Here is a 23,134-nt window from a genome sequence, read left to right as displayed (position 1 = left end):
TCTATTTTCTCTTCCTTTTATTTCTTCCCATTTCTCTGTTGCTTTTCTTTCTCCTTACTCGTGAGAAGTTCCTGTGGGACGATGACGCTTGTGGAATGCTCGACAAAACCGGGTTATTGTAAGTACCAGCACTCGAGCATCTTACACTCGTCTTCGAGCAAAGGCAAATTGTTGGCGTTAATTGAATGCGAAACAAATCTGTCCTCCTTATCTCTCTTTCTCTCGCTCTCCTCTTTCTCCTTGGCGCTGTTATATCACTGACGATTCTCGAAGGGCAAGAGGCTTTCGAAAGGTCGCTTCGAACGAATACTCTTGAAGAAAAGATCGGACTTTTCCGGTCGCAGATCCACGCGACAATCTTATTATCCCTGCAAATATCCGTGTGAGTGCCACTCGTGAAAACTCGGGGAAACCTCAGAGACCGGAAGAACCAACACTCCGGAAGAGAATTTGACATTGTCTGGGGTTTCCGGAAAAAAGCCTATAGATTTATAGACTCATTCAGATATTGCAAAATCTTTGATGCATTTTTCTCGCGTATCAATTCGCAATAAGAGTAATTCGCGATATTATTTAACAATGTTAGTTTAATAAATTGCTGTGTAAATCAATTTGCTGTATAATTTCGACAAATATGAATAAATAGCATTCCAGCATACAAATTTTACAAACTGCTGCTCAAGTTTAGAAATTATTGACTATTTCTCAGCACTAAATATCATACATCAATAATTATTCAATGTTTGTTCATTATGTTGTTTGCAATATTCCGCAGCAATAATGTTGGTATTAATTTGGCATAAAATGTTGTGCACCTCGTGCCTTAACACGCATGATGCGTAAAACGATAAAAATTGCATTTTCGCTTGCAGAGTGGATTGGATTTTATGAAAATAACCGTGATGTTGCGGTAAAAAAATATTATGTTTCAAGATTCGTATCAAAATTTTCATTTTTTAGCGAAGAGATATTTGAGTAAAAAAAAAATTATATTCGTGTAAAATAATACTTTATGCGTAACTGTGCGTGCGTGATAAAATGGTCTATTAAATACTATTCTCAAATTTCCAATTTCATTTTGTAGCCAACAGAAATCTGTTAGACATTAATTGAAGATAAGTAAATGAATTTTACATATAATAATGTTTATAATATATTATCAATAATAAGTTAATTTTCATATAATGTCATATAAATTATCGTATACACTACATATATAAAATTAATATAAAATTATATAGGAGAGTTGTTGTTACAATATACACATCAAATCGAAAGTTGTATTGTCGCGATTACGTGTATTTAGCAATACAGAGAAAATAATGATTATGAACACGAAAATTGACCAAAACGTTATGGTAGGGCGAAAAGAGTGGGAGAGAGATAGTAGTAAAGCTCGGGCAGAAACGGGTTGTGACGATCGATGAAAATCTATTACCAACGAAATCCGACGTGAGCGCGACAAATTAGAGAATTAATTGTATAAATCCCTTGGCCTGCAAAGCACAGTAGGGAGAGAGGCTTTGAAAATAGGAGAATAGAGAAGGGGAAAACGGAAGGCGAGAGAGGCGGATCGGGGTGGAACAGCGAGGGGACAGGGGTTGGTGTTAGTTAATCCCTTTTCGAATTTCCACGGACGCTCTCTCGGCCGCAAATTGCCGTACAAACCGTCGGAAATCGTTCGCGAAGCGTTAATAATGCAATTTAATTTTAATAACGAGCGATATCGGAACGTTGGCTAGCCGGAAAGACGAACCGCGCATCGCCTCGACAAGAAAGCGGAGTATCGTGTCCTTTGTGACATTACGTTGCGCATCAATCGACACACAGGATGAAATTAATATTATTTTAGTCAGCCAAACAGTATCGTTCTCCCATCGATTTCTCTCTTTAATTAATATAAAAATTTCTCCCCTTTTATTAATTTATGCTTTATAACTCTATACATTCAAAATCTCTTGAGATGGTAGAAAGAAAATTCTTTCTTTCATATAAATAAATAAAATATAGAAATAGAATTATATTACAGAATTGTAGTTAAAGCAATGTCACGCTGTTTTAATGTGATTACAACTTTTCTTCTCTGTGATTCCAGGTGTAAATTAATCATCCCTATAGACTCTACAGTAGTAAACAGGAGCGAAAATTAACGTGACGCGCTTTCAAAGCCTGATGTTTCGACTTCCACTTTGCGGTAAGTACAGGTCTCACCAATCTTTGGTAATCAGTACGCGCCGTGTCCGAATTATCAAGGGATTTCAGACCGGAATAGAGCCAGTTCAAACGAACTAAGAGTTAATTCGCATTAATTCACATATAATTAGTCCACATCATTAAAGTCGATATTTTTATACAGAGAGGTGTGTACACATACATACATATACTTTTAAACACAGAAAATTAAGAATTCGAAAAGTATTGAAGGCTTTTTTGCAAGAATTATTAAAAATAACTTAAATGTATATAAAGTGTAAGAGTATATTAACATTATTAAATTTTTTAAAAATTAATTTATCTACTCGCGGATAAAAAATAAATTCAAATAATAATTATTTTTATGCCCGTTAATGAGAGCAAAAATTTTAGTATTAATTTAATTTTTTATTTCGTTGAATAGTACGTAGCTCTACTTTAACATAATAAAGGTCCAAAGAGTACATCGAATAAACCCCGAAAGCTGGTTCGACGTATAAACCCCTCACACTTTTCTTTCGTTCTTGACACGCAAGCTAGAAAGAAATGTTATTGAGATGCTAGGAATTACTTCTTACAGTTAATGCACTTTCCCTAGAGCGAATTTCGTTCTTAATACAAGCACACCGGGTCGTGTAGACGCTCGTAAAGCGGCATTATGAGTTACGAGCCGGTAAGATTAAGGCCGATCAAGCTCTCGTAATTCTATCGGCGACGCGTAGCGTGCTTTATAACCTTCCGTCGTACGCCATCAGAATTTTTCATTGTCACTTGAAACGTATTTGGCAGAAATTTGCGGTGTGAAAGTAAGTATACAGCTCTCTCTCTCTCTTTCTTTCTCCACTGACTGATATGAAAGAAATTTTATCATTTGAGATAAGGCCTTAAAAATATGATACCCGTAATAATTCCTCGCTTATGTTATCTGATAGACATATAATTTTAATTTTTTGAAATATAATTTAATAGAATTTTAAAGAAAAATATGCAAATATACTATACTAAAAGAAACCTCCATTTTTTTATATTTGTTAAAGCATTTGAAGAGAAAATTTTATTTTATATATATATATGTATAAAATTCAATTGTCAACATTTTTAATGTTAAAAATTACATCAAAGATTTTGTAATAAATTTGTAATATTCCATATAATAATACTAGAATTACAAAAAAAATCGATATTTTATAATGCAATTAAAATACCGAATATTGTAATCCTATAATGCCGCTTCGAAATTATCGTGAGAAATAAAGTATGTATATCGGAATAATAGCATGTGATGCAAGATTAACATCACCTACGATAATTGCATTTGTGCATTTGTACGTAAATTCAAACATCGAATCTCCGTTTACATGACAAACTATCGGAAAAATAACAAAAAAATACAATCTCTCTTTCTACAGATTACTTATTATGTTATTATAATTTACAATTATACAATTTGCGCATGTATTTATGACGATGAATTATGTATTTAATAATATTGATTTTTTCGAAAGGGAATTATTTACAAATAACATTATTATTTACAAACTATTTATTATTAATTAATTTTAAACAGAAATTAAAATCAATGATAATAATTTATCATGTGATATACTCGAAAGAGTAATTTAGTAATTTACATTTAAATATTAGCTACAACAAATTTATCCCTGTATGACTGATATCATTATTAGAAATTGTCAACAAAATTTTATATTTTTAACTATGAAGGAATATCAAGAGAAATTGCTCATTTGTGCAATTGATTTTGGGTCACAGAATTTTTTTTATCAAGATCCAAATTTTGTTTTTGTCGCAAGAGATTTTGGATTAGTAAACTCATAACTGTTAGAGATGTGATTTTTCTAGTTTCTTTCTTTCTTTTTTTTTTTTTTTTTTTTTTTTTTTAAGAAATATCTCCTTTGCTCAAACATATGGCGCAGGTGAGCAGCAGACGAGATCAAAAGATTTCGGCGGCAGTAGGGATAGAATCAGAAAGGTGGAAAGAAAACGTTGGACGGATAAGGGTTGAACAGTGAAGCGGAATGAATTGCTTCCGTGCAGACGGCGTTCTGTAACTGATAGCTCTGTCTTCATTTCTTTCTGACACGACAGTCTCGTTTCCTCCTCTCTTATTGTCTCCTTTGATTCTTTCTAGCACTCTATATCTTCTACTTGCGTTTCGCGTTCTGGAAGCAGCCGAGCAAGGAGCGGAAAGAGAACGCGAAAGAAACGGTACAGAATCGTGCGGAGGGTAAAACCTATTCGATCGTATGTGAGTGATTTTATCCAAAGATCTATTATTGATGAACATTCTTATTGACAATACGCTTCTTTGTAAATTCTGATGTTTGATGGCGCATTAAAAAAGAATTGTTCTCTTTTATTTTTTGATATACCACGAAACATCAGGAGATTTTACTAAGAAACGTATCATGTAAAATATTATATAATATGACTACACTATATTAATTATTATTAATATTTATCTTGCAACAAGACTTTTTTTATACTGCTGTTCGTTCAATCAAATTATTCGTACGTGTACAGATATTTTTAATAACTCGTTAAAAACTAATTGAGTATATCTGATTGGATTAAATAAGTAATAAATAAACGATAAAATATGCTTTGCAATGCAAACTTCATCTTTTTGATCGTAATATGTATATATATGTCCCATGAAAAGAGTAAGTCGATAAAACCCTAAAATATTTACACATATAAAATAAATATTTTAAAAACTCATAAAATTTTTATATCTTACTTTAATAAAAAATCAGGATAGAATGAATATATTCGTGAAATAATTTCTCAATTTAAATGTTCTCGTGACATTTCAGTTTCGTTAAATGGCATGAGCATCTAAATATAAATTATTTTAAATCTATATGTCATATTTATTTTATATTAAAAGCTAAATTAAAAATACAGCGTTTTACTATACGGTTATTAAGTAAAGCAACGCATATACATATAATTACAACGTACCAAGCGCGTCGTGCGAACGCAAAGCCGAGGATCATCCGACATAATGAACAATTTCTTGTTTAACGAATTCTACGACGAGCTGAATTTTTTGTCCTTTTCGGTCTTGTATACCCGTCCGAATACGTGAAAGCGTGTTCATAGAATCCGGGATGAACCCACGGATACATATACAATAAATATGTGTCGAGGAGTTTAAAGGGACAGCGTAGAGAGAAATAGAGAAAGAAAGAGAGAGGAGAAAAGAAGGGAAGGGGCTCGAATATGTATTTAATATGCAAATTAAAGAAATGGGATTATGTCATGCGGAATGTGGCGTGTGATATTTCGAAGCTGGCCGCTCTGAGGATTATATCCTTGCGGTCCACCTGTATCGGTATTATGTAAATCTATGCGCGCACACATGATATAGCTTCAGATGCATTTGATATCCAATTTCTTTTAGTTGTACGTCGGATAAATTTTTGACTGTAAATTTTTTTAAAAATTCATACAGAAACTAATTGGAAATTTCATTCAACGTGCAAATAAATAAAGAATTTTTAAGATGCTCCAATTACTGTACAGTATTTTTGATTAAATCAATCGATTAATATATCCTTGCGAACTGTCGCAGAATTCTGTTAGAATATCGTATATTTATTCATAGCAAGCAATATATTGTCCTCACAATAAAGTTCGTTTTATAGTTCGAGTTTGACGATAGGTGATAAAATTTAACTGAAAATGGCAGTTGATAAGCTCGCGCTGCATGGCTCGCAAGTTAGCGATTTTGTTTGCAGTAATGGATTTTAATAGCACGCGAAAGCACATAAGGTTCGTTAAAGATTATAAAGGAAATGCATGACGCTCGTTGAGCCGTACACTGAATTATGCACTTTGGGTTTACGTCCCTTGAGAGTAACGCGAACGAGAGAAAGAAAGAGAGAGAGAGCGCGCGCGCGTCCTTTTAGCAGTAGTAAAGTCTGACTTTAAGTCGCCGCGAGCGCAATATTTTTATATCTTCGTTCGCGAAGGATCGAGAGGCCGAGCGCGAGTCGATGCTCGCGAAATTCGTTCTGGAATCAATTCGCGTTTTTCCGTAATCGTTTATGTCGAGCACGAGGTGGTCGAAAAAAGTTTCAACACACGTGGAATAAAGCTGTCTGTTTTGCGAAATGTTATGAATTTAGAGTGCGAAAAATGAATAAAACATATCATCGCTCTCGTCGAACGCGACGGTATTCCGCGAACATCCGGCAGCGGTGGAAAATGTACGGGCGAGCGTCGAAATCGCATATCGATTTCGCGGGAGATATACACGTGTCGAGAGCGTGGAAGCCGGGCGATAAATTCTTTCTACTCGAAACACTTATTTGCGATATATGTTCTCTCATGCGAACATCGCGAAAATCTATTCGCCGCTCGCCGACGATGGAAATTTAGGAACTTTATTCAATGAATCCTTTCCAATACATTTTCCCTCTATCGAACGCGGATCGAGCGCGATCGGCGCGTGACAGGATCGCATGATTTATGCTCGTGATTTCCATCGACCATGACAAATGGAGGGTGCACGGCAATAACGATCAAGAACCATTTAGAAACATTTCGAGAAAAATTTATTTTGATGTTCAAACGCGCATAATAACAATTTATTAGAGATCTATTGAAATATCGATTGAAATGCGAAGCATTATATTTACCGTGAATTAAAGAAGACGCATATTTCAAATATAAAATAAAAACAATAAGATAATTGTACAGAGAATTTGCTCCATTATTTTTTCTTTCCGGTGATTCTTGATCGTAATTGCTATACGTAGGTACTGTTTAAATATCGCTGGACACATAAAAAGACTAAAGGCGATCGAACTTGGCTGTCTTATTAGCAAGAGAAATTTAATCCGCGAGGATCCGTCTTTGTCACGAGATAGTTTATTTCGGAACACGCAGGCAACGAGCCGAATCACGCGAAAGCGTCGTGCTGACCTTATGACGGAATTACGCACGATATCATTTATATTCGACGATTCGAGGCGAGGCAATTCGAGCATCAGAGATAAATGGGATTGTTCCATGTCCCTGGATATTATGGCAACCCTTATCTACGCTTTATATGACGTTGATTATTTATACGAAATTATTCCACTTCCCATTCCATAAAATAGAACATTAAACTTAAATAACATGCGAAAATATGTAAAGCGCTGAATGCTTGAATATTTATAAAACAATTAATTATATGATATATAATGGAAATATATTTTTATAGACAGACTTTTTGCATATATCAAATAAAATATTACAAGGATGAGAAGAGTACATTTATAATATTTTAGAACAAGCAGAAAATCTCATAAATCTTGTGTCTGAGTGCTCTAATTGCTAATCGTAATTTCTGTTGTACAGTTTATTATGTTCATATGGAAGGAACGTTCGCGTGGCGAGTCACACACCGGGGAATAATTAGACGCGTGCGTGACAAAGACCTCTTCTACCAGTTAAATGATCTTGATAAATACTGGCCGCGTGTACGATGGTTAAAAGTTGACGCTTGTCGCCACTTGTCCCGGACGCGATTTGCTGCGGCGACTATACGTGGTGAAAAACCACAACGAGACAAGTTAATGAGACGATAACTTTCGCGCGAACGAGAGAGAGAGAGAGAGAGAGAGAGAGAGAGAGACCGCTTATCGTAAAATATTAATTTGCCCGAAAACAATTATTTTGCTCTTTCTTAGCAGGTGCTATAGGTGAAAATAGAATTGCATTTCTCACTCTTGTTATTATTATCATTATTGTTAACGACACGACAACGCAAATTTCCGTTGTTTGTGCAAATGTTGCCAGAAAATTATGTGCCGCAATTACTATGATAATAAAATTATATCTCTCATTGAAGCTACCACTATTATCATTGTTAATGAGACAACAGTGCAAATTTCAGCCATATGGCAGGTATCATTATCATTGTTAACAGAATATAATGCAGCGAGTAATTACATCAGTCTACCTACGTGAGAAAAAAAATGAAACAGTAATTATATTAATCGTAATCGCGATAGTGGGAAATGCGGTTTGTATTCCATCACGTTATTATTGTCGCTATATTATAATTATATCCTCGAGTCGCGAATACGTCAAGAAAACGCTCTCCATCTAAAATTACTCGTTATTGGTCGTTGCATCGCGGAAAGCGCCGTTCACTTAACCTGAACACGAAGAAGAAGGTCCGCCACTTGCGCCGCCACGACGAAGACAGGCTGCACTTGTAAACTTAATTACTCGCGAGAGCCAGGCAGCACTTGAGGGAGGCCATCAACCAGGATGCGCAACGCGAGCCGACTGCTCGTAAAACTCGTAATCAAGCCTTATTAAAACCGTAGGGGCGTGAAGAGTAGAAGGGGAACGAGAGAAGGGCTGTTGCACAACTAGATTTAACCCTTTTAAGACCTTGGGAACATATTATGCTCCCAAAGAATGTTTAATGCGAAAAGTAATGCTTTCCTACATTACATACTTGCCGCTTCAATGAAATAATCCGATATATTATTTAAATTTCGGAAAGAAGATTATTTATTATTCATTTTTATTATTTCTTCTTATTATTTATTATTTTTAATTATTTATACGTATAAGCAAATTTAACTTGGTATCACGCTTTGCAATATTGTATGTGCTTATATTTGATCATTATATTTGCATATTATATTTGCTAAATTGCAATATACATTAAATCCCGATACACATTATGAAAATATCAAAGAAAAATATAAAAATATAATTTCAACGAAGGGAAATTTTTCAGAAAAATAGTTGCGCGCACATTTTAATATCGTCCGCATTATTCTCATCTAATGAGAAACTCTCCTCATCTAACCGAGCGAAAAATAGTGTTCGATGTCACATATATAATACCATATAGCCTATATATTGCAAAAAGTATAAATTAATAAAAGTATGATTGCAATTTATAAATATATTACGCAGTGTGTTGGCTCAATTCCCTTATAACTTTATACATCACCCAGAGAAGGCTGATAGAACATGCGTCTACAGCTACAATTTTAATATCCATCCTTCGTGTGGAATAATTTTCTAAGTTTGCTGTGTAAGTCCTTTTTATGTTCACGCAGAGTGTAAGAAACGAAATACAGCGATGAAAGATGTGTTTTCGCGGACGTTACGATCATCCACGGAGACTCATAATCCCGGTTCGTTGGAAGATCATAAAGTGGAATCAAGCGTAATTAAAACGTAACGTTCTGCCCGCGTTTGGCTTCCGGATAGTCAACTCCCGCGAGTATTAAGTGTTCAGTCGAGGTAAAGAGCAATGTTTTTTTTATGGGCTCTCGTAAAATTCGTTCTATGGCAATAAATATTCTTCGATCCGTTCGAACAAGTAGCGACGACCGTCGAAAGAACCGATCGGAGAGATCGCAGAAAGACAAATTAAAATGTGTTTACAATTTTTAATGATCGTTAAAGCAAAATGCTCAAGTTATAGCTTGTGAAACAAATATTGCAACATTGTGTATTTTTGCTCATATCGAATGTTTGAGATATTTCATTAACTTGATTGCCTTATTCTCGTTACTGACTTCATCACAATTTTCATCTCTAATATTATCATCATTATTGACTACTATTAAAGTTGGTTTTTTTCTCTTACAAATATTTGTTTCTAGTATTTTCAATTTGATAAAATTTCTAAATTCTTTTATTTCGAATCTCAGTCTTAATCAAGTATTATTTCTTTTCTCTGGACTAGCGACAATTGCGTTTTTTTAATTCTTCTGTTACTATAATTCGTACACAGAATGCAATTAATTTGCATATTATTATTTATCTTGATTTTTGTTTAATACAATATATTAGTAACTAATATATATTTTAGATTATTAAATTTTATTTACGTCATATATAATAGAATAATAAGTGTGTATACGCTTGTAAAACTAGAACAACAATTTTTCATGTCGCCTGTATTGATATTTGTAAACGCGAAAAAAAACCATAACCGAAAAAAATCTCGCAACCCGCGAAGTGCGGAAATGAAATGTCGGGTTTGTAGTTGGTAGTTGTTGAACAAACATTGAGAATAACGAGCGGTGTCTGAACGATACGCGATATGTGTATAAAAAACGACGTATCCAGAAAACCGGACGTAATAGTCGATCGACGAAAATCGTTACAAAGTATCTTATTGTTGCTGGCGTAGAAACAAGATTACAATTAGTGATAAATCTTTTTAACGAGTCTGCATGTTATATACCTAAATAATAAAAAAAGAAATTCGCGCTGAGGGATATAAATCTTTTGCCCGCAATAACAATACTCGTTGAAGATTTCCCAAAACTTTGATCATTTTCAACAACTTTTATTTATGTTTGGCCGAAGAAAAAGAGAGAGAGAAAGAGAGAGAGAAAATATGTATAAAAATCTTCAAAACTACAACTACCTAACGATATACGGAACATTCTGTCGAGTAGACTAGCCGAGAATTTCAATGTTTCGGGCTGAAGGTTTCTCGTCTTCCTTCTTCTCACTCGTCCCATTCAACAACGCTCGTCCTCTTTCTCTCTTCATTCTTCTTGCATTCTCTTCCAACCCTCGCCTCTCTCTCTCTCTCCATCCGTCTCTCTTCCACTCTCGTGCACCAGTCCGGTAATCCAGGAATAATGAACAGCCAGCTGTCACTCGCAATACCCGCCCTTCCAGCAAATACGACCCTCTACGAGTTTGCGCAACTTCTGGCCTGGCTGTTTTCTGATGGAAAGTGTGTATGTGAGAGAGAGAGAGAAAATGGAGAAAAAAAATGAGAGAAAGGGCTGCGAGTTAGAAGAACTATATTAAGAAAAAAATGCTGACTCGGCACATGCGGAAATACAATTTGCCTCGCATAGACTCGTCAAGCATCTGCGATCGCGCAGTTATTCCATCGCGATGATGATTTACACTCTACTCGCGACAACGAGAGTTGTCCGACATGATCGCGCGCACGGGGGTTTCTAAAAGCCTTGTCGTTAATTATGCTCGGGAATCGATACGGTAGCAGAACAAACGCGAATAATAAATCACTCGCAAATCCGGCTTAATCGTACGCGACGTATGGCAATTCGATAATAAATGGAAATAGCATGCGTAGTTGTGGGCCACAACGCGCCGACGCTCTATTGCAAAATATCAAGTATCGGGAAAATCCAATCCCGCGGGGATGCAGTCCTATAAGCTGGAAATGATTGAACAGCGGTCGTATATTGCTTTCATTCGGAGGGAGAACGCGTCACAGACAGTTAGGCATCGCTCCGAAACTACTCGCCAAATTCATCGTAATGAAACGATGATGTGCGGTAGAATCGAGGATAGAATGATGACGAAAGATGGGATATATCTGTGCGAGATGAAAAGAAAACGAGGATGCATTGTAAGTCGCACGTTTTTGTCCCAACGTTCGCAAATTCTAGATGAATCTGAAATCGATCTCTCCTCGTTGAATTTCTTTTTTAACAATATTTGATTGGAATATTTTGATGATGCATATATTATATATATATATATTTTTTTTCCATCGTTTTTTTCATATTTTTGTACAATCTTTTTAATCTATAAAATCTCCTATAAAATTTGTCATTTTTTTATATGAAAGGACTGAAAATCGGTTTTGGCAAAAAATCCGGTGTTTTCACGCCCGATCCAGTGGACCAATAATAGATCTACTTTGAACAATAGATAAATCCCGGTTGGTTGTGATCGGTACACACAGCGTGCCGGAAATTGTTCCGCTGGATTCGCGAGTTAAACGAATTACGTCGGAATAACTACACGTCGAAAAGAGCCGGTAATTATTTCAGCGGAAGAACCAATCGGACGAAAAGCGAGATAAATCACGCGGCGTCACGAGGCTAAAGGGCTCGATGTGCAGCGACAAAAAGAACGCTCGCGCGTGCATAGACGACGAGGGGGTGGATGTGTTCCGCTTGTTTACCCCCTTTCCAACCCGTTCCTTTTCATTCGCGTCGCTCGCTTCGATATTCCCGACGACGGATGACTCTGCCCTTTCTGCGCTTGACACAGATGCGCGACCGACACACTTTTAATTCTCTTTTAATCCCCCGGTTATTGCTACCCCCTTTTCCCGGCGCGCGCCACGCCGGCGACGGACCTCCGCCATTCATCTTCCCTGTATTCCGAACGCTCGACTCCGTGTATGACTCCGCGAGGAAATGAATAATGGCCGGTGCTAGACGAGCATCGGCGCATAATGGAGTCATTGGTTGCCGCGGCGATTGCTACAGGTGCTCACGAGCTCTCCTCTCTGCTCTCTTATTCATAATACACCGTAACGAGTATTGTCCCGGCTCGTGTCACGTATTACGCGAAGGCATTCAAGCTTTCAACCCAAATACTGGAACGCAGATGCTGGAAGCTAAACTGAGAATAATGACGGTTGTTACCGCATAGAGAAGACTATAATGGTATTTTAGTTACATAGTACGTAGTCATTAGAAATTAAAGGGTTGAATGAGGATTCGGAAAAGCTAACAAGCGAGGCATCTGAATTAATTTCAACGGAGATTACGTTTAATCTCTCATCACGAGATACGTGAGGCAGAGGAAGCCTTACATGCGTCGAAGAATTAATGATCATTTCTTTCTTGATATATTGTTAGCTCGAAACTATATTTATAAATTACAATTCACGAGTTTTATTTTGCAACAGTATAAAAACTTGAAAATTTATAATATTCCGAGACAGAAATAGGATTCAACGATAACGTATCGAATTTATTGCAACAATATAAATTTATTTTCTAAATAGTGATTTCACAAAGATCTTTGTATTTTTTTCGAAAAGTATGATACACGACTTTACATGTCAGTCATCTAACAGAATTATAAAGGATTTTGTTATTTCTGACTTGTAAGATAAATCGATTTCAAATACGTTGAGAAATTTGTAATGAAAAATGCGCAACTTTTAAGTCGCTTTGGTAAATCATTATTAACCTGCTTTCAACTTTTCCATTCTATGGTATTAATTACACGCATTTGGCGTGGTCGCGTGTAATCTACCCTCAAAACAACTAACAGGAATTAGGCCATGTATAGGGATTCACACGTTTGACAGAACGAGGCGTTTAAATATGAAATGCGTTCGGTCAAGTATGCCAATCATCAGGACACTAGAATATGTGCGAGAATATGTGCGTTCATAAATGAGTTCGCTTTATCGAGATGTTATCAGCGACATGAACGAGAAAAGGAAGGTGAAAGCAGAGAGAGAGAAAGAGAGAGATATCGAACAAGGTGGAGCTTCATTTCATTTTCGCACATGAAATTTTCAATTTTTATCGCTGCCTCATTTTTCGCGAACTGGTCGTTATATTTGTTGCTGTGTTCTTTTTAAAACAAATTGCATTTCGTCGACTTCATCGGATGATGTTATTTAAATTTATGGAATGCGCTTTAGTATACGACGGAAAACTACTCGGGTCACCGACTCGCGAGTTCTGTATATATAAAATAATATTGCAAAATGCGTCAATGTTCTTCGGGTTAAAACGAACAGATATTTCAAATATTGTATCTTTTGTTTCCTTTTTATTTCAAAATTCATGATTTTTCATAAAAATTCTTCAAAGTCCAGTGAAACCACCGCAAACATTTTTTTTGAAGTTTTTTGACCAGAGTTGTTATACTCAAAACAATGCACACATCAAAAATTTAAATCAAAGAAAAAGCAGCTGAATAACAAAAGATGAAAGGTTTTTAGATTAACTAAAATACAATTTATTGAAATAAAATTTTTAAATATATTTAAAAATACTTTTCACCGAGTGTATAAAAATATTTGTGCAAAGCATAAAATTATATTATTATAAACATTGTGATTAATTCAACAATTATATCGGACTTTCCGCTAAATGCTGGAAAATATGCTTTCCTTTTCGCGATCACTCCGCGGATATTGCGAGTCATCAGAGATTTATTCCGGAGCACTGAGAATTACTTACGGCTCTTAAATTAGCTATTGGAGAAACGTTAGAGTGAAGAAGAGAGGAAGGAGAGGATGCAAACGCGAACGACATTCCCGATAACGATGCCTCTGTCGACGCGCGGAAATCCCGATGTAACTGCGCCGGAAGCGCACTCGCGCTCTCGCAACCGCGGTGTCCCGGAGATTAATGAATATTCATTGTTTCGTAACTCAAACTTGACGAGAGACGCATCCAGCGGCAACTTGGATATCTGGAATGCGACGTTTGTACGACATTTCTCTCGCTCTTTCTCTGTCTCTCTCTCTCTCTCTCTCTCTCTTCCTCTTTCCTTTGTTTCTCTCCCATAAATTACTGAAAACTATTCAAGCCGAAAGATTTTTGATCAAATGTCACTGCACAATAATCTAGTATTTTTATTTTAAAACATTGTTATGTTTCCTTGTTAAAGATATTTACTATACATAATGATGTTTCAAATTTTAATGAAGTTTTAAGGAGAATTACCTCATAATCGCGCAAATATTTAACATACCGTATATCAAAGACGAATAATAGATATACATGTTATTTTGCTTTATTATTCTTCAAAAATGATTTGCAGCAATCTGTAACGCGATACAACGTTTGAAATTAATACAATATACAAAAGAGCGCATGTAGAGTATGTGTTACTTTAAAGTTTCAAAGGGTAACCTGACGACTCCCTTCTATTACAAGCGCATTTCTATCCACTTTGATAATGTACAACCGCGTTTCGCCCGTCGATCATTCTCCTTCCGTTCAGCGCTCGCTTCGTGCAAGCCACGCCACGGGAGTTACAGCTCGAAATTCATGCATCTGGAACGACCGCGCCTCGAGGGTGTACAAGGTTGCAAGAGAAGAGAGAGAAATCAAAGAGAAAGAGAGAGAGAGAGATGCGCGTGATGCGGAACGATGGCGTCGACGTCAACGACGACGACGACGACGACGACGACGACGACGACTCGAAAGAGAGCCACTTACGTTTGAATTTTAAATTCTTCCCTACGGACGAAAGATTTTCCGATGACGGAGAATGAGAGACGGAAGTGTACGGTGTTGAAAAGATAGAAACACCTAAGCGAGAGAGATTAAAGTCGTCGAAGCACAAACGAGTCGAAGGGGTCAAGTTGCCTCTGATGAGATCAGCATTTTAAAGACCAGCGTAACACAAATGGAGAGGGAGGAAAATGTAAGAAAGTAAAAAAAAAAAAATAGAGCGAAGAAAAAGAAGTGAAACGCACGAGACACTTTGCGTATTTCACGCTTGGATGATGAACCGGGTCCACTCGTCTTTCTCCTTCTCCCGTAGCTGCGGGATATCGCGATTTTCCGTCCCGAAAGACGAATTTACCTTCTTCTTAACGCGCAATTACCATTCGCATTCTTATCTTTACGAAGTCTTGTGCGATAAGGAGTCTTACCTTGACAAATGGTTTGTATATAGAGGACCTTTCGTTGGAATTGCTTCAAACTTCGTGATGTTGTTCTTTGACAAATGTCGAGGCGGAGAAATTCGGCCAAATTAAACTTTAGAGATGCAGATAGACAACAGCATGTTTTGTTTATTTTCAACAGAATCTTAATTAAAAATTTAGTCATCAAGCATAGTATTCTTTCGCAACGTTGAAAGCTCAAATGATTTTTTCACATTTTTTTTTAAGATACCTTTCCTCTTTCTCTTTCCTCTATCCGGATCTCTTTTCTCCTTTTCAACTTCGGCGAAAGCGCATCAACGAAGGTCGATTCTCGATTCAAAACGGATTCATAAAATCGCGAGGCCCAGGTTCAGGCCATTCAATCGCTCGCGGAAGTTGAGTCTCTGCGCGAACCGTAGGAGAGAGAGTCGAAGGAAAACGAATAGAATGGCGGCAAACGAGCGCGGGACGAAAAGCGCTTCCTTGCCCACGGAATCCGGGATTATCCGCGAGACGAAGCAGATTCGATAATAAGTATGTGCGCCTATACGAGGCCATTGTGCGCCGCGTTCGAAATCGACTCTATATGTTGCATAGAAAAGAAAGCGCAAGGGAGGAAATAAAAGAACAAAAACCGCTGAGCACCGTATCGATATCGTCCAATCGAGCGTGACGTCGATTCCTCTAAATGAGAGAGATTAATGGGGAGAAATAGAAATTATAAAGGATTCAGATAGTTTGTGAAAAGGTCCTTAAAATAAATATACGTTTGCAACGTGATAAAAAACGGTCGTGTTTAATTAAAGATCTAAATATTTTAGTAAAACTGATATCAATTCTTCGTAATAATTAATGATATTCAATATTTCTTATACTCTCACACTAAAAAAGGTAATTTGATTTCAGACAAAATATATTTCTGCGCTTTATTTCTATTTTATTTTAAGACATACATTTTTTAAACACACATATTTTAAATAAAAGTCTCTTATTCCACATAAAAATTATTAAAATGAAAAAAATATTTAAAAAATTCATTTACTATAAAAGCAAAATAAATTCAAAATCAAAATGTATATATATATATATATTTTATTGTATATGTGTATTATGTATAAAATATATTTTGCCTCTGATATATTTTTTAAATAAAATACACGAGTATCATTTTACACGAGACTCGCATAAAAATCCATTCGCAAACCCGAAGAAAAGATCGAGAATGCATTCAAGAATAAAAACTGGTAAAAATGGCGAAATGTCGGAATAGGTGAAAATTTCACGGCTGCCAGGCTCGCTCGAGATGCGGTTGTTTAAGTTAGCGAAGTCTGAATGAAGGACGAACGAAAGGCGACGGCGAAATAGCGCGGCCGAAGATGAAGCGCGGTTGAGGACGGAAGCAAAGTACCGAGAACAACGTGCGCGTTTCAATATTTTAGAGTCTTCGCCAACGTCGCCGCCGCGAAGGATTCTGCACTTGGAGTGTAGCGTCGTAATGTAGGTGACAATTGGAGCGTGTCGATACCGCTGCGCGCCCCGAGATTCCTATAATGGAATGGATAGAACGTCTCTCCCTATCCTCCAGATTCTGGTTTCCTTTTATACCGAGATTTGCCCCGGAGAACTTTACGCGTCGCGACGGAACCGTACCGGAAAATCGCTCGCCATCTTCTCGATAAAGATCAGCAACCGTGATCTTAACCCTTCCGTTACGTGTGGCGACGCTGTAGTCACCAGTCGTCAAGCGTGGTTCCCTCTAGTGCGATTGGTTAAACAGAAGACGATGATGAGGTGTCATGGAGATGACATTATGCATGAGGAATAAAAAATAAAAATCAATTAAAAAATAATATATAAAAAATGTTATATTTTTTAAAAGTAATATACATGTGCAATGGTATCGATATTAAAGATGATATAATAATGATATCAATGATATAGAAATGTTAATAATAATAATTTATAAATAGACAAGAGCACTCAAAAATAGATATATAATAGTGAAAATTATAAAAATTAAACTGAATCATTCCCTTTTCTCCTCAAATATATACAATGGAATATATTTAATGAGATAATTATATGAAATTATAATTATATAATCAACTATGTCATTTTATATGTTTTATACATTAAAGTATTTTTAAGTATAAGATAATAATGCGGTAGATAATATAAGCAGATAGTATTTTTGTATGACGTAAACTATAAAATAATGATAGTTATAAACTCGCAGAGAGAAGACCAATAGAAGTGAAACACGCGAGAAAGTGAATAGAAAATACAGTTTTATAGGCTGCTGTAAAATTTTATAAAGTAAAATAGTCTAAGCGTAATTTTATTATAGTAGTAATATTTTAGATACAAGTGTGTACAAAGAGTTATATCGCGATATATACATCAGCAGTGGAAAGAGAACGAAATTAGTCAGACGCGTGATACAGCTTATACTCGACGATCGGATCTAGCAATCAATGACGAGGAAAAATGCTGAATTCGTGACAAATGGACCGTTTCCGGTAATCCCAGGATGAGAAAGACCTGATAAGACCGGGTCGGCCAAAACCGATGGCACATTCAAGCGTACTCGACGCTCTACCGCGCGCGCATTTGTGATCCTTTACGTAACTTCCTCGAACCATCCATCGTTCAGAAGTTTCCAGGTCGTGGCTGGACGAGTTTTCCTCCGAGAACTTTTCGAAACTCGCAACAACGCGCGAAACCTTCCGATATGCCGTCGGCAAGCAAAGAAGATACCCGGACGCCATTGCTGCTGGTCGTTCCCAAAAGACGCAGCCGTCGGAGTTTCTTCGCTCGACTGAAATCCGCTCGAGAGGAAAAAATTTCTCGTTGAAATATTTTCCAAAAGAGTCGCGATACATCACTTTTCAAAATTAAATATTCATTTCACGCGTATCTCACTACAATTAAGTAGAAATAATCGAGACAGAAGCTCTCATTGTAGGAATTCATTAAATAATTCACAAATGTTTAACGTACGAGAAATTTTGACAGTTAGTTATAATATTAAAATTTATCCACGCTATTATCACGTGATTGATATATTCAAATAGAATCATAGATATAATATTTAAATATATACTAATAATTTCCTTAATCAATATAAACGCAATATATCAATTAAACATTAGTAGAATAGTAGTAATAATAGAAAGTTCGATTCGTGACAAATATTCCTGAGGGAAATTCTGAAATTGTAATTCGGCACATCAAGGATTAGGCACGCGCGTTATTACGTGGGCGTTTCGAATCTTCTAATCAGAAAGCGACAGAACTTCCATCGGGAGATCAATCCAGCTTTTCCGCACGAGCAGAAGCTTCATAGCTTCTGAAGACTCGTGAATAGCGCGCGCCGTGATCTTGCAAGTTCCCGTACATATTCTGCACTCTCCACAAGCGAGGACGATGGAAGGGAAACTATCTCGGACCGGTCTGGAACTTTCCGCGAAGGCGCAGCAACTATTCGAAACGGATTCATACGCACCTGGAAGTTGCTCCAGATTCGCCGCGCGTGTCATGCGAATCGCTTCGTGCTTTCGAGAAACGCGAGATTCGCGCTCGCCCGTGCAAGACGTGAGAAAGAGATGGGGAAAGAGAGGGAGGGAAACCTTACTGGCTGAGTTCCGGGCGCCGCCTGATGCCGGATTACATCAAACTGGCATAACACACATCCGCCTCGGCTAGCTGACTGGCGAACTTGCCGCTCTTGAGACTTCACCCGGAAATTCTCCTCGTTCGTTCGAGAGGAAACGTGGCTAGGGTAATTGCATCTATCCAAGCATGCCGTCAGAGACGGCAGATTGCGGACTTGGCCAACTTTGGACCACGATGACGCGAGACTCGTTCGTTGTTTCTCTTCTCCTCTCTTTTTTTTTATCACAGATCATGTAATCAAAGTTAGCGGCAATTCTCATGTCAATTCGACGAAAAATCAGAAAAGGCTTGTTAGTCACACGATTACTGATTGTCAAAGAAATAACAAAGAAATTCAAAATATGATTGAAAAAAAATTGAATCTGTTTTTCTGAATAATTAATGAAAAAATCGCATCTATATATATTTTTAAAAATCGTCACGTTTGAGAGATCATATTCTCGTAAGAAGAATCGAGGGTTGAAATTTTCTGTAAATTAAAATGAATTATATAGAGATTAAGCGAGACAAGAGATAAGTCGACGAGAATCGTCCGATCGATCGACCGTTTTTCGACGGAAGGACAGTTCACAATTTGTCGACATATTCCGAGTCTTCCCTCTATTTCTACTTCGTGGAAGACATTCCGATTTCCATAAGCGACGTCCGGCGGAGACGTTTAAACGACGCCAGGCCAAACGCGGGTAATCCACCGTCAAAGCGCACGCGAGCACACGATCCAATAAACGATCGACAGTGGAGCTGTCCCTTTGACGTGTATGTTCATACATGGCTAAGCGGAGTCCTCCTTTTGGAGCATGGTCACCGGGAGGACCGACTTGTCGTCGGACAAGTAAGAACACACAGGTCAGTGTATAACACATACGTGTCGCGAAACACACGTGTACGTATGTACAGTCATGTCAAGCCTAAGAACGCACACAGCAATGTGATCGCAACTTATGAGCATTCCCGTACATTCACCACCGTTCAACGAGAATAGGTGCACATGTGCGGGCCACGTGTACAAACACACGCTATAAGCTCTCATTCCTCCTTATCATCCCACACAAACGTAGACTACTGCACGGGGAGGAAAGCTCGTGGAGGGAAAATCCTTTGGCCAGCGAAGCTTGGATAATCGCGCTCCGAGCTATAGACGTGCTTCTCTTCGTCGCGGTAAGGACGCCGACGAGGAGAAGGAAAAGAGGATAGGAAGACGACCGAGAGAAAGGGGGAAGAGAGAAGGAAAAGCTCGCTTTGCTGCAATCGCAGCCTGCCCATCCACGTGGAAATCATAGCTCGCTGCGGGAGCCATCGGGACTCGAAATTGTCCGGAAACGTTTGCCGGGCTGTTCTCGGCGGAGTCTTCTTTCCTCCCTCCATAGCGTAGAGCGGGAAAGGATAGGACGCGACAGCCAGCCGACTGCCTCTTCGGGGATTTGGGCGTAAAGAGATCTCCCGGAAGATTGTCTGAGGATCTCTTTATAATTCGATGGCAACGCTCGAGCAGACGTGTAACGTCAATCGAACGCAGATCGAAAGCGGACGTGTTTAAAAGAAATGTTACGATCACGGAGGAAGAAGCTTCCGAGGTATTGCCATTGGAAGAATTAGCGTCGATATTGTCAAAAATGCGTTTTTATGCTTCAGTCGTATTCGGTTCATTCCGGAGCTCGGGAAAAGTAAATTAATAGTTGCATAATAGACTTTTATAATGGAGCAAAACACTTTTTGATAGAAAAGCTTCTTGAAAAATATTAAATTAATTACTGAAGTTAATCAAGCTTGTTCAAGTATTTATACATATATAGAGTTTGTGTTCAAAATTTAAATCTTGATCTTTCAACAGAATATGAATAGAAAAAGCTGTATGATGTTAAAAAAAAAATAAACGTAACATTAGTAACATAATTTATTATTCGAAATCGAAAATGGCAGACATAGAAGGAAGACGTTCTCAAAATGCGTTTCAAAAAGAAAATAAAAATGTATGCATATATATGTTCTCTCCCGATCAACGGACGCGCATAGCCTGGCCCGATCGAAAAATATCAAATGCGACGTAATAAATATCCTTGTCGCTTCCGCGCGTATTTCGTCTGAAATTTCTCACGGTATGTCTACGGGAAAATCCGAGAATGATCCCCTTAGGGGTCAGGGACCCGGGCGCGGAAGTGCCATATCGCGGAATCTGCCGACGAGCAGCAGCAGCAGCAGCAACAGCCGAGCGCGAGGTTTGAGGTTCGTAGAGGTTCTCGTCGTACAAGGATGGTATTGGATGTCATCACGAGAGAGATTACGGGCTTTGAAAGAGCTCCCTATCTCACTTCCACTTCCATTCATCCCTCTTTCTCCATCCACCATCGTCCCACGCGCGCGTCGCTATTTCAGTTACTCCTACCATCCTTCGTCATTCGTTGTGCGATGTGCGACGCACATTCGAGAAAGGAGAGAGAAAGAGAGAGAGGAGAATCTCTATCCCTCTCGATCCCATCCACCAACTCTCACGGGATAGAAAGAAGAACCCCCCGTGGCACTGAAGGGAGAGCTCTCATATCCCATTTGCCCCTATTTTTCATAAGCGATATTAGAATCTATCATCGAAGAGGCCCGAGCACAGGCAGCTCTAGGATCGAGAGAGCTATAGAAAAGGTGGTAGGTACCGATAAAAAAGATAGAGGGACTCTTCCGATTATCGGGGAGGTGGGATACCGCGATCGCTGACGATTATCGACCCTATTGAAGCAGCGATGTGAATGGATCCAAACTCGCGAGATCGCAAGGCTATATGTGCTCTCTCTTTCTCTCTTTCTCGACGAGCGGAGTTCGAAAGAGAGGAAGGCTAAGGGAGTCGAGAGACCTGCCCTATATATTATCGCGGCCGCGCGATATTTCATTCACTGCGACCTCTCGATCTCCTCGGCCCTTCTCTCTGCTCAGTCGATTTTCAATTGGGCATGCGCTCCTCGCGCGATCTCAATAACATTCTCATCCCTCGTTCCTCCTTCTCGTCGTTATGACTAGCAAAGTGCCGCTAGTGGAAAAAAATTTCTTGCTCGCGCAAGCCTTGTCGGGGATCGAGAGCTTTTAATCCCGATGATTTTCTAATTCTATATCAAATATAGTAAGAACATAAAGAATAGAAAATAAAGATAGAGAAGTATGAGAATATATTTTCTATTTGAAATTCTTTGATATTTATATACCTACTGACAAGATTCTTTTATAATCGATTGGTTGTGCATTGGCGAATTGTTAATTCGCATTTATCTTACGACCGATTAGAAATTAATCTTCTTGCAAAAAAATATTTTTTTATTAATTTGTAATATTTATAAAAGTGTTCTATTAGATATTATTAGTAAATTGCCAAATTACTCATTAATCAATTCTGTGTTTTCTATGCAAAGTATTAAAAGTCAAATTACAATAAAAAAAGTCTAACAATAAGAGAGTACATTATCTTTCAAATGTAGGAAACGTTTAAAAACATTGTATAAAATTCCTAAATCACATGTTTAATCTCTTGAAGTTTTATGCACAATCATGATAAACTTTTTATTGATGTTCTCTATTTATTCTGTGCCAATCACGTTCCTTCGCATTTTGTGATAATTTCTCCTTTATAACTATTAATCCGTAAATTCGCAAAATACCGCCACGATTTGCATACGCAGTATATTTCGAATTTTGTATTATTTATCTTTCCTCGCATTCATCGCAGCTTTACCGTGATTACGGCCTCTCAACGGATCGTTAATTACCTCACCAACGAAATGGAAACATTATTGACTCGTTAAATAGGATAGTTTCGTAGAAATTTTCGGTACGTTTGTACGCAACAAAGTTATAACAAGTTCTCCACAATATATTTTTAAAAACAGA

General features: G+C 37.6%; 1 protein-coding gene across 4 annotated transcripts in view; it reads right to left on the bottom strand.

Moving 5' to 3' along the window:
• Positions 1–23,134, bottom strand: part of Rbp6 (RNA-binding protein 6) — a 590,474-nt gene that overhangs the window by 98,521 nt on the left and 468,819 nt on the right. The gene's annotated exons all lie outside the window — the stretch shown is intronic.

This window comes from Nylanderia fulva, unplaced genomic scaffold (genome assembly GCF_048542155.1).
Source record: "Nylanderia fulva isolate GAGA-0341 unplaced genomic scaffold, ASM4854215v1 Scaffold28, whole genome shotgun sequence".
In the NCBI taxonomy this organism is placed as follows: Eukaryota; Metazoa; Arthropoda; class Insecta; order Hymenoptera; family Formicidae; genus Nylanderia; species Nylanderia fulva.
The sequence above is the reverse complement of the archived record's forward strand: the minus strand, read 5'-3'. Positions and strand labels throughout refer to the sequence as shown.